The sequence below is a fragment of the Choloepus didactylus genome, chromosome 10 (assembly GCF_015220235.1).
Source record: "Choloepus didactylus isolate mChoDid1 chromosome 10, mChoDid1.pri, whole genome shotgun sequence".
NCBI classification, from domain to species: Eukaryota; Metazoa; Chordata; class Mammalia; order Pilosa; family Megalonychidae; genus Choloepus; species Choloepus didactylus.
This window is the reverse complement of record NC_051316.1, coordinates 105,777,578-105,791,039: the sequence shown is the minus strand read 5'-3', so window position 1 is coordinate 105,791,039 and position 13,462 is coordinate 105,777,578. Positions and strand designations below refer to the sequence as shown.

Below are 13,462 nucleotides of genomic sequence, written 5' to 3'. Positions count from 1 at the left end.
AATGTCATTGAATGGAGATCATACAGATCTTCTCAAAGTACCCTCCACTAAAGGGATAATGTCTCTGTCCTTTTAGGACAAGGTGAATAGAATGCTTTCTCTAAACAAAGGAGAAGGGTGGTGGAATTCTTGGTAAATTATCAGATCTGCACCAAGTGAGAGTTTCCATAAGAGACAGAGCCAATCCATCAATAGACAACTACCCTTCATAGTGGCTAAGGCTTGGAACTTTGAGCCCCCTTCCTGGGACTTGGAGTTGACCTGAAGACAGCATGCCTATATCTCCAGAGGCCTCATGTGCACACATACATGCTTAAAGAGGATTGATGGGCAAGCTGAGTTAAAAACACTCCTTGTCCAATCCAGCTCTCCCTATGTCCCACTGCAGCCCCAGAAAAGGAATCAAGCATTGAGGAGTTGAGGAGATGATGTTTGCTCACCAAATTCTAACAAATTATTCTTGTATCACACATTCGCTACAGACTCCGACTCCTTGAGGCTCATGACTAAAAGTTCTTAGGGGAAGAGTGTCAGGCACTTAATAAATGCTAAAAAGTGTTAGCTATTAACATTTATTATCATTATCATTACTAATAGGGACAGGATTGAATTTGTCCTTCAGCTGCCTTGAAAAAAACCTTGAGACATCCTTGACTGTTCACTTTCTCTCCCACTCTTCCTGCAATCCATCAGCAAATCCTTCAGAATAAATCCAAAAGTCAACCCTTTTCAGTTCCTCCACTGCAACCGTATGGAAATAACACCATCCTCCTTGCCTGGCTTACTGCAAGTATCTCTTAACTTGGCTCTTTTTTCCCCACCCTTGCCCCCTTCTGCTAGTCTCAACCCAGAAGCCAGAAGAAACCAGCCAAAACGTAAGTCAGCTCATATCACTCCTCAGCTCAAAACCTTCCAATGTCTTTCTACCTCATTCCAAATAAAAGACAAGGTAGCTGGAACACAGCAAGTTATCAGTCCAAGTGAAAACATTCCTGGACTTGCCTTGCTATGTAAATAGTTGAAAAGGCCACAGATCATCACTGAAGTTCATCAGCTCTTAGAATATGTGCCCCAAAGGGACCTGAGAACCCACTGCCGTGCCCAGGAAGTGAAGACTGGCTGGGTGCCCAGTGTGTGAAGCAGATCTCTCCCGAGCACCTTCTCTCCTTCCAGAGCCTCCCTGGAGATCTGTTCACCCCACCACCCCACCTTTCAGCCTCAGCACCCGAGGCCTTGGCACTGGCTTCTCTGGCCATCAGCCAGCTGGGACAAGGCAAGGTGATGACATTATGGTAAATGACCTTGCTCAGCAACTCAGTTTGTATTCAGCGCATCAAGCCCAGAACCAGAGGCCCAGGGAACCCAGGGCTGAGAGTTGCCCCTGGAAATAGTTGTGTCTAATTCTGAAGCTCAAGAAGGAGGGCCCATGTGCTGCTGGCTGGGTGGGCACTTGACATGCTGAGAAGCCCCTGGAGTGGCACTGGGAGAAAGCCCCAAGGCAGACGACATCCTGGTTGACCCAGCCTGTCACAGACAGAGGCACGGTATGCAGAGGGATGCTTCCCAAAATTTGAGCTCCTTACTCCTGGAGCTCTCCCCAGCCTGTCCCTGAAACCCCACCAGTAAAGAGCCTACGCTCCCCATTTTCTGATTAGAAAGCAAAGGGTCACAGAGGCTTAGTGATTTGCTCAAGGTTACTAGTGAATTTGTACCCACCTGGACCCAGTGGATTTCCAGTCCGTGCAATTTCTACTATGCCAGTAGATTTTACGTTGTCTCATTTTTCTTGACTAAATTACCCCATGAACCAAAACTAGATTGAGCTCTTTGTTTGCTACAGTGATGAGTGCACAGTCAGCAGACAGTAAACACTAAATGATAATAACAGTGTGTGAAACACAGTAAATATTGAATCACAGAAAATAGCTCTGGACTTACTCTATTACAAAGAAGAGAAAAGAAATTGTTGTGGGGCGGGGGAGATGTGAGACCTCAAGGAGAAAATTGCATTAGTGGAAGCAAAAGGCCTTGATCATTCGTTCACTCAGTCATTCATGAGTTCATATGTTTGTCTGTTTATTCTTCTAATACACTTTACTGAGGACCTATTCAATTCCAGACACCACTTACAAGCTCAAAATGCAGAGTGAAATGCAACTGGGTCTTGCCTTCATGAAGCTCACAGTCCTTTGGGAGAAGAAAGTCCACCCGTGTCCCCCTGTGTCCCCGCGTGCACACACATGCATACTATCCCTTGATCATGGCCCAGGAGACTGGGCATCTCCCATCATCGCCCCCTTGGAAGTGCTCCAACCCTGCAGGGCTTATAAATGCTCCTCAAAGAGGCCAGACTCCCTCTTGTCTCAGAACATAAGTACTTTGGTCTGGTCTGTCTGGAACTCCCCGTCCAAAGCTCACAGGCTGTTTGCCTCTCAGACCACAGGACACCTGCTCAGAGAGGCCTTGCCTGGCCCCTCCGGCTAAAGCACTCCTCTCCACCCACACAGCCACTCTCGATTATATCCACTTTTCAAAACTTCTGATGGCACTTATCACTATTAGACATTTACTGTATGTATTTTCTTGTACATGTGTTTAATGCCTGCCTCTCAAGGAGAGCTGGGAACCTGTGCATCTTATTTCCTGCTATATCTTAAGCACATTTAAAAGCGCTTGGCACATAATAAGTGCTCAACAGATAATTATTTAATTATTATGGATACAGTGCAGTACATCTTCCCCACACATACACACACGCTTCAATAAGATGGTGGAGGAAGTAAAAAGTGGGATGTGGAGAGGATTATGTCTCATTCGAGAATTAAAGGAAGGGTCTACCAGGAACTCAAAGGTGAGAGAGGATCCTCCAAGCTTGAAGACCAAGAACTACTCCCAAAAGGTGGTGGCCTGAGCACTGTCGAGGGCAGGTATGTTGTAGACACCAAGAGGAGAGAAGGAGATCTACAGATTGACCTGAGTGTGTTATCTCAGGGCGGTGAAGCCCCATGTGCAGGTAAGAAAGCAGCAAAATATCAGATTGTAGATAAAGTTTGGACACAGTTAAGGGCTTTGAATGCCTGGGATAAAATGTACTCTTTTCATCATGCAGTGGGGAACCAGGAGAGTACACTCGATCAGAGAGTCACTCCAGTGTCCATTAAAAACAGGTCAAAGAAACAGTAGTATAACCAAGGTCAGCTCTTAAAACTCCCTGCTGATTGATTTTCCAATTGCATTTTCCCTTTTCTCTTCCTCTAGTCCTTCCATATAAACATTTCATTGAAGTCTTCAAGTCATATTATAATCAAACTTCAAGCAAAAGGGGGCTAAATGCATTTGGTCGGGAACCAAGACGATTCCCATAAAGGCAGATTATGCTGACATGATGAATATAAAATGAAACAGCAGATATTAAAGTGGGAGAATTGGTGCGCCATGCCTTCCAGCGGTGGGCTGACTCTAGTGCCTGCCTCCCTCCCACCCCGAATGGTTCGGCTTTATATTGGAATCATCAAGAAACACAGGGATTGCCTTTTCACCTTCCACTGTTCTCCCCCCATGGGCTGCAACTCGTAAAATATTCAACAGGCTCAAATCTCCTCAACCGCCTGCTTAATCGAAGCGAGAGGATTCAGCCTTCATCAGTGATTCTGGGTAAACCGCTACCCTGCCTCCATGGCCACTGATGCCTCTCAGCCTCCTGGAAAAGAACTAAAATATCCCGAAGCCATGTTGTGCTTTTAATTGGCTTGTTCTAACTAATTTATAGCACTCATGTTTTTATTTAATTCTTGAAGGGCATTATGAAAATAAGCAGCTCTTCTGATCACTAGTCTTGGTAACATCTCCCAAGTGGCTAACTAACCTGCCTCTTCTTTCCAAACAGCAGCTGACCTTCCAGCACATTACTTGCAGAAGGTCAGGGGGTGCATCGGGTGAGGTTTGCCTCAGTGGGAGCAAAGTGGACATTATGGGCGATGAACTCACCGCCTAGGCTGGAATTGGGAAACGCAGTGACATGGCTCCAGTCATGCTTGCTGTTGGCTGTTCCAGCATTCACAGGCAGAGCTCTACCTGAAGCCATTTGCCCCGGCCTTATATTGTGCTGATTGGGCCCATGAGATATATTTCAAATACTCACTCTTCATTTTAATCTCTTCTATGGCTGCCTTCATTCAAAACTTTGCCATCTCTCTTGGGGACTGTTGCAAATGGTTCTGTGGCTGTCAGGGTCTCTTAGGAAAGACATGGCCCACTCAGCAGAGTCAATGAGAAGTGCTTAATGAAGAGACCATTGACAAACATTTGGGCAGGGTTAAGGCAAATCAATAAGGGGTGGTAAAGGACCCCAGGGGTGGCGATGACAGGGAGATGTCACTACTCTAGGCCTGAAGGCAGAGGGGGAGGAGTGGTTCTCAAACCCAGAGAAAGCCACAGCTGTAGGGAAGAGTTGGGCAGGAGCTATGGCCTTCAGTAGAATAAAGCAGTCACTGCCCCAACCCCACTTCCCTGCCAACCTCCAATCACGGGCAGGTGCCTCACACCGGCCAATGCCAACCAAACACCCAAAGGTGCCCAAGTGCAGCAATTCATACAGGTCAGCCTTCCATGGCACACAGCGGGGTGCAAGAGAGTGGAGAGTGGATCTGAAGGAGAAGGCGTCAGCTGGAATCACCAACTCCAGGCTTCCTTCTCCCCATCAATCCTTCAAATGACTACCATGGTGAAATTTCTAATTTGTCAATCTGACCGTGCCCTTCCCCTGCTTAAAACCTTTCAATAGCTCCCAATTCCCTTCAGGACCCGGGATCTGCTTTTCTCCCCAGACTCACCTCTCAGATGCTTTACCTTGCACTATTATCTTAAATCTGATAAAATATTTACATAATTTCCCATATACATACTATTTCCTAGGTCAGTGTCTCAAAGATACGTTTTCTCAGCCTGCAATGGCTCCACCAAGCCCCTGCTCTGCAAGCCTTCCCAGACTCCCACATGATCTAGGCAATCCTCTGTCCTTCCTTAAGTCGGAACTATTGCCTGGTGCATAAGATCACAGGCTCTTGGGACTGACTACTTGAATTTGAATACCAGCTCCACCGTGTTCAAGCTGTATGTCTTTGGCCCAGCTACTTAGCTTCTTTGTGCCTTAGTTTCCCCATCTATTGAACAAGTAAAATAGCCCCTGCCTCACAGGGATATCTGGAGAATCAAATGATGTACCACAAACAAATTAGCTCTCAACATGGTCCTGATTGTTAGTAAGCACTGCACAGATACATTTCTTACCTATTACTTCACATACATTGTTATAGCATCCTGTTTTACCACTATTTTCGTCTTTATATATGTTAAAATGACATGTTTATACAGCTGACCTCACTCATTGGACTCTAAGGAGGGGAACATATCAGATACATTTGTGTATCCTGGTGCCTGGCTGAGTGCCAAACACAGAGGAGGGCTCTGTCAATGTTTAGTAAGTTGAACTGAGCTGTCCTTACATCTAAATTCAGATGAGCATCTCCAGAGGACAGAGGGAAGAGATGGCAAGTTAGGGACTTCGGTGATGGCTTGATTCCCATACAGATATTCTGCAGAATATCTAAGATCTAGCTCAAGGTTAGGCACACTACAGAATGTAAATGAAAAGAAAGAATTTTACTTTTTGAGGAGCTTGCACTCTCATGGAAATAAAGGAACTTTATTTAGACAATGTACAATATCATGTGTGATCTTTAGATATAAGTATGTGTATATTCGGCTGGAGAGAAATACATTGGGAGATTAAAAATGCTACTCTTTAAAGGTGAGATCAGATGTGATTTTAATCATGTTCTGATTCATTTTTCTACAATAAACATATATTATCTATACAGCAGTGCAAATACATGCCTGATTTAAATGTCCATTGATTCAAGCTATCTTTTTGGAGACCTGATATTGACCCTGGGAGCTCAGTCCAAGGAGCTGAGAAGACATAACTAGATATCAAACAGGAGGATATCAAATAGCCAGATATCAAAATAGGAAGTTTAGAGGAGGTAGGGTGGTGTTCCGGTTTGCTAATGCTGCCGTTTTGCAAAATGCCAGAAATGGATTGGCTTTTACAAAAGGGGGTTTATTTGGTTACAAAGACACAGTCTTATGGCCATAAAGTGTCCAAGGTAAGGCATCAACAACAGGGTACCTTCACTGAAGGATGGCCATTGGCAACCGGAAAACCTCTGTTGGCTGGGAAGGCACATGGCTGGTGTCTGCTTGCTCCCTGGTTGCATTTCAAAATGGTGTTCTCAAAAATGTTGCTCTTGGGGGGTTTTATCCTCTCTTTGCTGCAGCTCTTACAAAATGTCACTCTCTGTTGCTCAGAGCTCCTTCTGTGAACTCTTTTTATAAGACTCCAGTGATTTAATAAAGACCCACCCTGAATGGGTCAGGCAACACCTCCATGGAAATTATCCAATCAAAGGTCTTGCCTAGTTGATTGAGTCACATCTTCATGGACTCATGGGCAAGATAATCAGCAAGCGGTCAGGTGAGCAGGGGCACTTCAGAGAGAGGAGTGGCACAAAGGCAAGGAGAACGCAATGGCAGGAAGCAGCAGCAAATACAGAGCATGTTCATTACAGAAGCAACAGACTTGCTATATCAAGTCTGTAGAGGGGAAAGTGAAAAGGGGCAACCACTTCTTACTCACAGACCATCACGTTGCAGCCTAATAGGAAGTGCCAGGTCCCTCTTGGGGCTCCGTCATGCAATCAGATCAAGCCTAGTTCAGAGCCTAAGCCCTCCACATGCCATAAATTAAAACAAGATGGTTGGATGGATGTTAGATGGATGGACGGATACAGCCTCATCTTTCTGAGCTAATCAATAATCAAACAGCCTGCGTTAGTGGAAAGAACACTGGATTTGGAGTCCAGAGGCTTGATTTCAGTGGTGTCTGCACACTGGTTTACCTGAGGGCAAATCATAGAGTCTCTATGAACTTCTTTATTTCTAAAATGGGGTTCATGTTCCACCCTACTTAAATCACGTCTAATGTTGAACTGAGAGACTAAGTAAGGCCAAAGATAGAAAATGCCTAGTAATCTGCAAATCCTGCAGTTAGTCCTGAAAGTAAACACAGTAATTACCTTCAGCATTCAACAATATACCTTCCATAAATATTTACTGACTGTCTAAAATGTGCCAGGGACAATTTTAGATACTGAAGATAGATTGGAGGAAAAGGTAAGTATGGTCGCTACTCTCACAGGCCTTCCAGTCTGGTCTGGATTTTCTTTAGTTCCCATTAAACAGCAGCAGCTTCTTCCCTTGCTTCAGTTTCTCCATTCATTCTTTCACTCATTCATTCATTCATAGCAGAAGACCATGTCTGTTTAGTTCATTGTTATCCTTATTGTTTGGCATGCAGTAGGTGCTCAACAAATATGTATTGAATCAATGCATCCCTGAAAGAACATTTCCTGATTTCCCTGCCCTCAAGAAAATTACAGTCTAGGAGGACAGAAAAAGTAAAATCAACGAAGGTGAAAATCAAGTGGCACTAGCCACAAAATAGGATGTTATTGGGATCACGTGTTGGAGATCAGTTAATGCACCGCATTTATCAGGGCTTTGGACAAAGCAAGCAGACAGAGTCTGTAATTCCAAGGGATCCTAATGGCAGGCCAGGCTGAATGGCTGCAGGACGACGGCACTCCTGTGCTGTGCAGGAGGAGGAGGGTTGGCAGGGCCGTGACACAGCCAAGGCCCCGCAGCAGCAGGAGAGGAGCCTCCCAGGAGCACCACAGGCCCCGCCTCCTCTCCCCCCACCCAACCACCCCGCTGTCAGCACGCCCCTCTGCCTCTGCCTCCCAGCTACCCATTTCCACCTCCTTTGGGAATTGGGTTTTTCACACAAAACTGTTTTCCCAAGCCATTTGGTGGAGATAAATAATACAGTTATACCAGTTAAATAGGGAGGGGAAGAGAAGAATTAAGAGATATTGGCAAGGGAGAAAAGCATTTCTTTTCAGATTAGATTTGAAAATAGACGGAGGGTTGATGGAATTGATTCTCATTACTCCTAGTTATTCTCCCCTGAACCGTTTCCCTCCCTCCTTGCTGCATTTTTTCACTTGGTCTTTCTTTTTCATTTAGCCTCCCCTTGGCTTTTCTGTCTTTGCTGGTGTCTGTATTTGTGTGTGTGTGTTTAATGCACTTCCACAGTCAATGAGTTTTTCTTCATTCATCCCCTCCCCAACCCCACAGCATTGCAAGCTGAGGCACAGAGAGGATGCTCAAAGAATGGGGACAAGAGCTAACATGTCTCAGCAGCACCTACCTATGTGCCGGGCACTGGGCCAGGGGCTTTCCTTCATTGCCTTGTTTATCCCTCATGAGAAACCCTGGGACTAAGACAGATAGCAGAATACCCATTTTACAGCTGAGATATTGGACACCCCAAAAGATGACTAGACTTTCCCAAGATCTACCAGCTAATGAGTGGCTTCAAACCCTGGACTCTTGACTCCAAGTCCAGTGCTCTCACTGCTGTACAAACTGGGCTGAGAAAAGGATTAGGCACATCTGAATAGAAACATTGAAGTACCAATCCACAGTGGGGGTGGGGGGGTGGTGATGCAATGAGCACTGAGACAGGTATCCTCCTGGGTCAATCAAGTCCCGTCTACACGTTCCATCACGATTAAGTCATTTTCTATGGTTCAGTGTTGTCCCCTGTAGGGTTTTTTTCTCCCTTATTTTTTTTTTTAATTAGAGTAGTTGTAGTTTTCAGAAAAATCATTCAGAAAATACAGAATTCCCATATACTACCCTACCCCTACAAACACAGTCTTCCCTTTTACTAACATTTTGCATTAGTGTGGCAATTTTGTTACAATTGATGTATCAATATTATAATTATGCTATTAATGACACTCCATAGTAAGTTAGTGTTCACTCTTTGTGCTGTACGGGCCTATGTTTCGTTTTGTTTTGTTTGAATTCTGGTAACACATATACAACCTAAATTTTCCCCGTTAACCACTTTCACATAGACAATTCAGCGGTGTTAATTAATTTACAATGCTGTGCTACCATCACCACCATCCATTATCAAAACTCTTCTATCACCCCAAACAGAAACTCTGTACTCAATAAATATTAACTCCCCATTTCCTACCCACACCCCAGCCCCCAGTAAACTGTATTCTAGTTTCTGATTCTATCAAGTTGTACATACTAATTATTTCACATCAGTGAGATCATATAATTTCTGTCCTTTTGTGTCTTATTTCTTTCACTCAATGTGATGTCTTCAGGTTCCATCCATGTGGTCGTGCATGTATATCCTGGGAGAGAGGCCTAGGACACGTCCCTTACAGTGAATGCGTGATTGTGGTCATGTTGCTCCTTCTTTCACTCAGTGACCTTTAATAAAGTCACTTCACCTCAGAGAGAGAGAGAAACATATGTAAACATATGCTACATAGGTAAAGTGGGAATCATAAAATCAATTTCTTGTGATTTTGAGAATTAAGGTAGATAAAGTGTTTGAAGGAGCTAGCATTGAGCATATGGCATCCCTAACTGTCAGTTGTCCGTCTTCTCTTCACTCTTTTCCATCTCACCACTGTCAAGAAGAGAGGAATCAGGTTGTCTTCAGAGCCATGGGGGATGGGGAGGGGAGGCATAGATAAAGTACTGAAAATAAAGGAGAAGGAAGGAGAGGTTAACAGAGATGAAACTTCCTGGACATGGACTTCACTTGCAAACAGTGTCCAAGACCCTTCCACCTGGTCCACAGTGTCCCCCACTTTTTAAAGTATCCCCCTTAGCTATGACTCAGAATCATGGAAAACCACAACAGAAAGAGAATGTGATCTAACCCATCCATTGTGTCAATGGGCAAAATGAGGACCAGAGAGGGGTAGTAACTTGCCTTAAGTCACATAGCCTCATAATCCTGTGCTTTTCCTGCCTTCCTGTAACAGGCAAGGATTCACAGAGAATCCAAGAGAGAGGTGAGGGGCAGAATCTTTTGAACTCCTAAAACTGATTTAGCAGAATGGAGTCGGGGAAGGGGTCCCATTTTATATCAGTGCTTCCTCAGCCTCATTTGAAGATGCTGCCAAGAGGGTTCCTTTTGTCTTTGTTGCTGAGTCTGCCTTGTCAGCCCCCATCCTCCACCCTAACCCAGGGGGCTCGACATCTGATTCAGACCTGACAGGTAATAAAATATGATGAGTCAGGGGAGCATGGCACTATGCAGCATGGTGGGGAAAAATGAAATTGTAAATCCCAGCAGCCAAATGGAGACTAGGGGAGTGAACATACCGGGCACCAACTCAACCAACTATTCATAGACAGGTAGGAGAAGCTGGACTTGGAGGAAAACCGCTATGTAAAGAATTCATCCCCAATGTCAGCAACTGGACTGAACCCACTGCATCTGTAATCCATGCCATAGTCCCCTGGCCATGAGCAGCATGCTGGTCCTTGAGTCTTTGTTAACACTGTGCATCCCGCCTGGAAAGCCCAAATCTCCTCTTCTGCAGAGACAGACATTACTCACCCTTGAAACCCCAGCTGAAGTGCCCCCTTTGAAAAGCTCAACCCAAAATGACCTTTCCTTCCTCTGAGCTCTAAACTCCTCTGGCAAATTTCTGTTCCCTTCCCTCATTCAGTTATCTCACCCACACATAGGTCTCACTTTCTTGGTTAACTCATGACAGTCTTCTGAGAAAGGTAAAAGCAGATAGCATAGCAACCTGTGGCCTGAGCAAAACAGGCCTGCAGATCTTTGGTGCACAGCAGTCTGCATGATTTAGGCAGCTAAATGTTTAACCTATTCTTTCTAAGCCAGTAAAGAGAAAAAAGGTAAATTGACCTTAAAATGTAACTTTATGCAAGCAGGTAGGAAGTGAGACTCTTAGTCTCACAAAAAGAGCAAAATGTAATTGTTCAAGTGCTATTCTAGTCCTTCCTGCACCACCTCCCAGGTCAAAATAACCTGTTCCTGCATCTATGCTCCCCTACCCTTAGGAGGGCCTCTGTCTTAAACCCTTATAAAAGGCTCTCTGCCCTTTCTCTCCACGACTTCTCACCCTGTAAGTAAGCCCTGAATAAAAGTTCATGTACCAGGAAAATGCTCGTTGTCTTCTTTGGCCTTTGGACTGGCATGGCCCTCTTGGGCTGTGACAGATAGCTTAGCTTTTCTTCCCACAGCATGTGCTTCTCAAATATAAACTTATTAGAAGATTAAAATAGAAGCCAAAGAAAAGGCAGCATGGTGAGACTCCAGATTCCAAGGATGCAGATGGGAATACCGAGGTGCAGTGGATGGAAACGGTACTCAGAGAGATCAAGATCCAGAAGTGGTGGGAACCAGATGAAAGCCCATGAGAATAAGAACCCATGGGGCCACCTGCCACCCACCCCCACCCCACCCTACTGCATAGCCCCCAAAGCATCGATCCAAAAAGCACCAACCTGGATGACATGGCATTTAATACGGTCAAACCATGGCAAACAAGCATGCCCATGCCTTGCCTACATCTCCATTGTGTCAATCCCTCCCTGTTCCCCTGCCTTTATGCGAGTAGCTCCGTGTTCCTGTTCACAGTATTCTGTGAGTGCAACTAGGCTGTACTTCTCCTCTTTTGACTGCCTAACTCTTAATCATTCAATCTCAGCGGTAAGTCAACTAAACATACAGCCAGCAATTCTTCTCCTTACATCTACACCTTTGTAATATGCCACTGCAGATCCTCCTACAGAGAGGTCAGTCTATTTCTCCTCCTTGAATTTGAGCTGGCCAAGTGAACTACTCTGGCCAATGGGCAAATACCAAAAATGACACAAGCAAAGGCTTGAAAAGTGTGTGTGAACTGAGGCTTGCCTTTTCTTGCTGCTCTTGGGAACTCTGAAAATTTCATGTGCGGAAGCCTGGACTAACCTGCCAGACGATGACAGAAGCAAGGCCCAGTGGTCCATGTCACCCTGCCAACCAGCAGGCACATGAGAGAACGCGGCAGAGATCAGCTGAGACCAGAAGAAGAGATGCCCACTGGGCATCACCCAAATAACCAACCCACAGAATTGTGAGCTGAATAGTTTTCCACCACAAAATTTTGGAGTGGTTTGTTACCCAGCAATAGCTAACTGGAGGAACAACCCAGGTATCTCCTCTTCCGCAAAGCCTCCCTAACCCCAAGTCAGGACAGGGTGTCCCTGGGCTGGGTTCCCTTCACTACTGGGCTTATCACACTGTATTGTAATCATGGCCTTAGTTAGTCACACCTTACCTGGCTCTCTGTGCCCCAAGTCTGTGAGCTCCTTGCAATTCAAAGGCCTCCTCTCCCCAGCTGTCTACTATCTCCCCAACGCCTGGCTCAGAATCAGTGTTCAACAGACACAAGCAGAAAAGAACAAATGGGTGCTTTCTCCTAGGTGGGATTCTATCCTATTTCCCTCAGTCTCTCCTCCTCCTCATCATCAAAGTCTCCGTGGCCTGATTTGAGGGAGTGAGAGCATATTGATTGGCTCCAACTGCACTGCTTCAGGAGCATAATATGCCTCCATAGCCCTTAAATAAGCTCAGTGCCTCTTCAGTGTCTTCATAGCAGCCTTGATTATAATTCTGCCTCCACTCCATTACTCTTATTTATAACGTGACGCTGCAGCACAGAGCCCCAGGCTATCGATGAAATGATTACAGGACCCTTTTGACTTGCAATTCCACACCGTTCAGTCCAATTTAGACCGGCCACAGATGGTGTCCCGTGGCAGGGAACGGATGTTTAGAGGATGCTAGACTGTGGGTGGGGGTTGGGAGTTCTTGATTTTCTCATTGAGTCAGAGGAGGACGAGAAAAACCATCAGGTTGTCCAATGTCCATCCTCACCAGGACACTGAGCACCTGGGTGAGGGCAAGTCACAACCTCCTCAGACAGAGTCAGGCAGGGGAATGTGACTGTTTGTGGGGCGCTTTTTATTCCCTGGGCCATAGTCCTCGTCCCTAGTTTCTGTGCCAGGTTCTCTGCCCAGGCGAGACGCCTGAATGGTGTTCCCATATTGCCAGGCTGGCAGCCAGGAAAGTCAAATTCCACTCTCTCATGGCTCTGGGACCCTAGGATAAGCACTTTCCATGTCTGGGCCTCAGCCTTCTCATCTGTCCAGTGGGAGGACTCATCCCTCCCATCTCCTTCATTAGGTCATCGGAGGCAATAGAGGAAGAAATATAGGAGAAAGTGCCTTGAATCAATGGAGGAAGAAATATAGGAGAAAGTGCCTTGAATCAAGTGGTCTCTAAGAGAAAGTCATTGTTCTGATTAACACTAATTAACCTCATGGAAAATGCCTCACCATCTGAAAACCGAGTGGCTCAATGGGAAAAGCTGAAACTCCCTCCCACTTTTTAATACCCTGCCTCCCCAGTATAGGACAAGATCAGGGTGTGATCCCTGAAGCCACA

The 13,462-nt window shown here is 45.5% G+C and overlaps 1 protein-coding gene across 3 annotated transcripts in view; it reads right to left on the bottom strand.

The window, feature by feature from the left end:
- Window positions 1-13,462, bottom strand: part of ASTN2 (astrotactin 2) — a 926,574-nt gene that overhangs the window by 809,629 nt on the left and 103,483 nt on the right. The gene's annotated exons all lie outside the window — the stretch shown is intronic.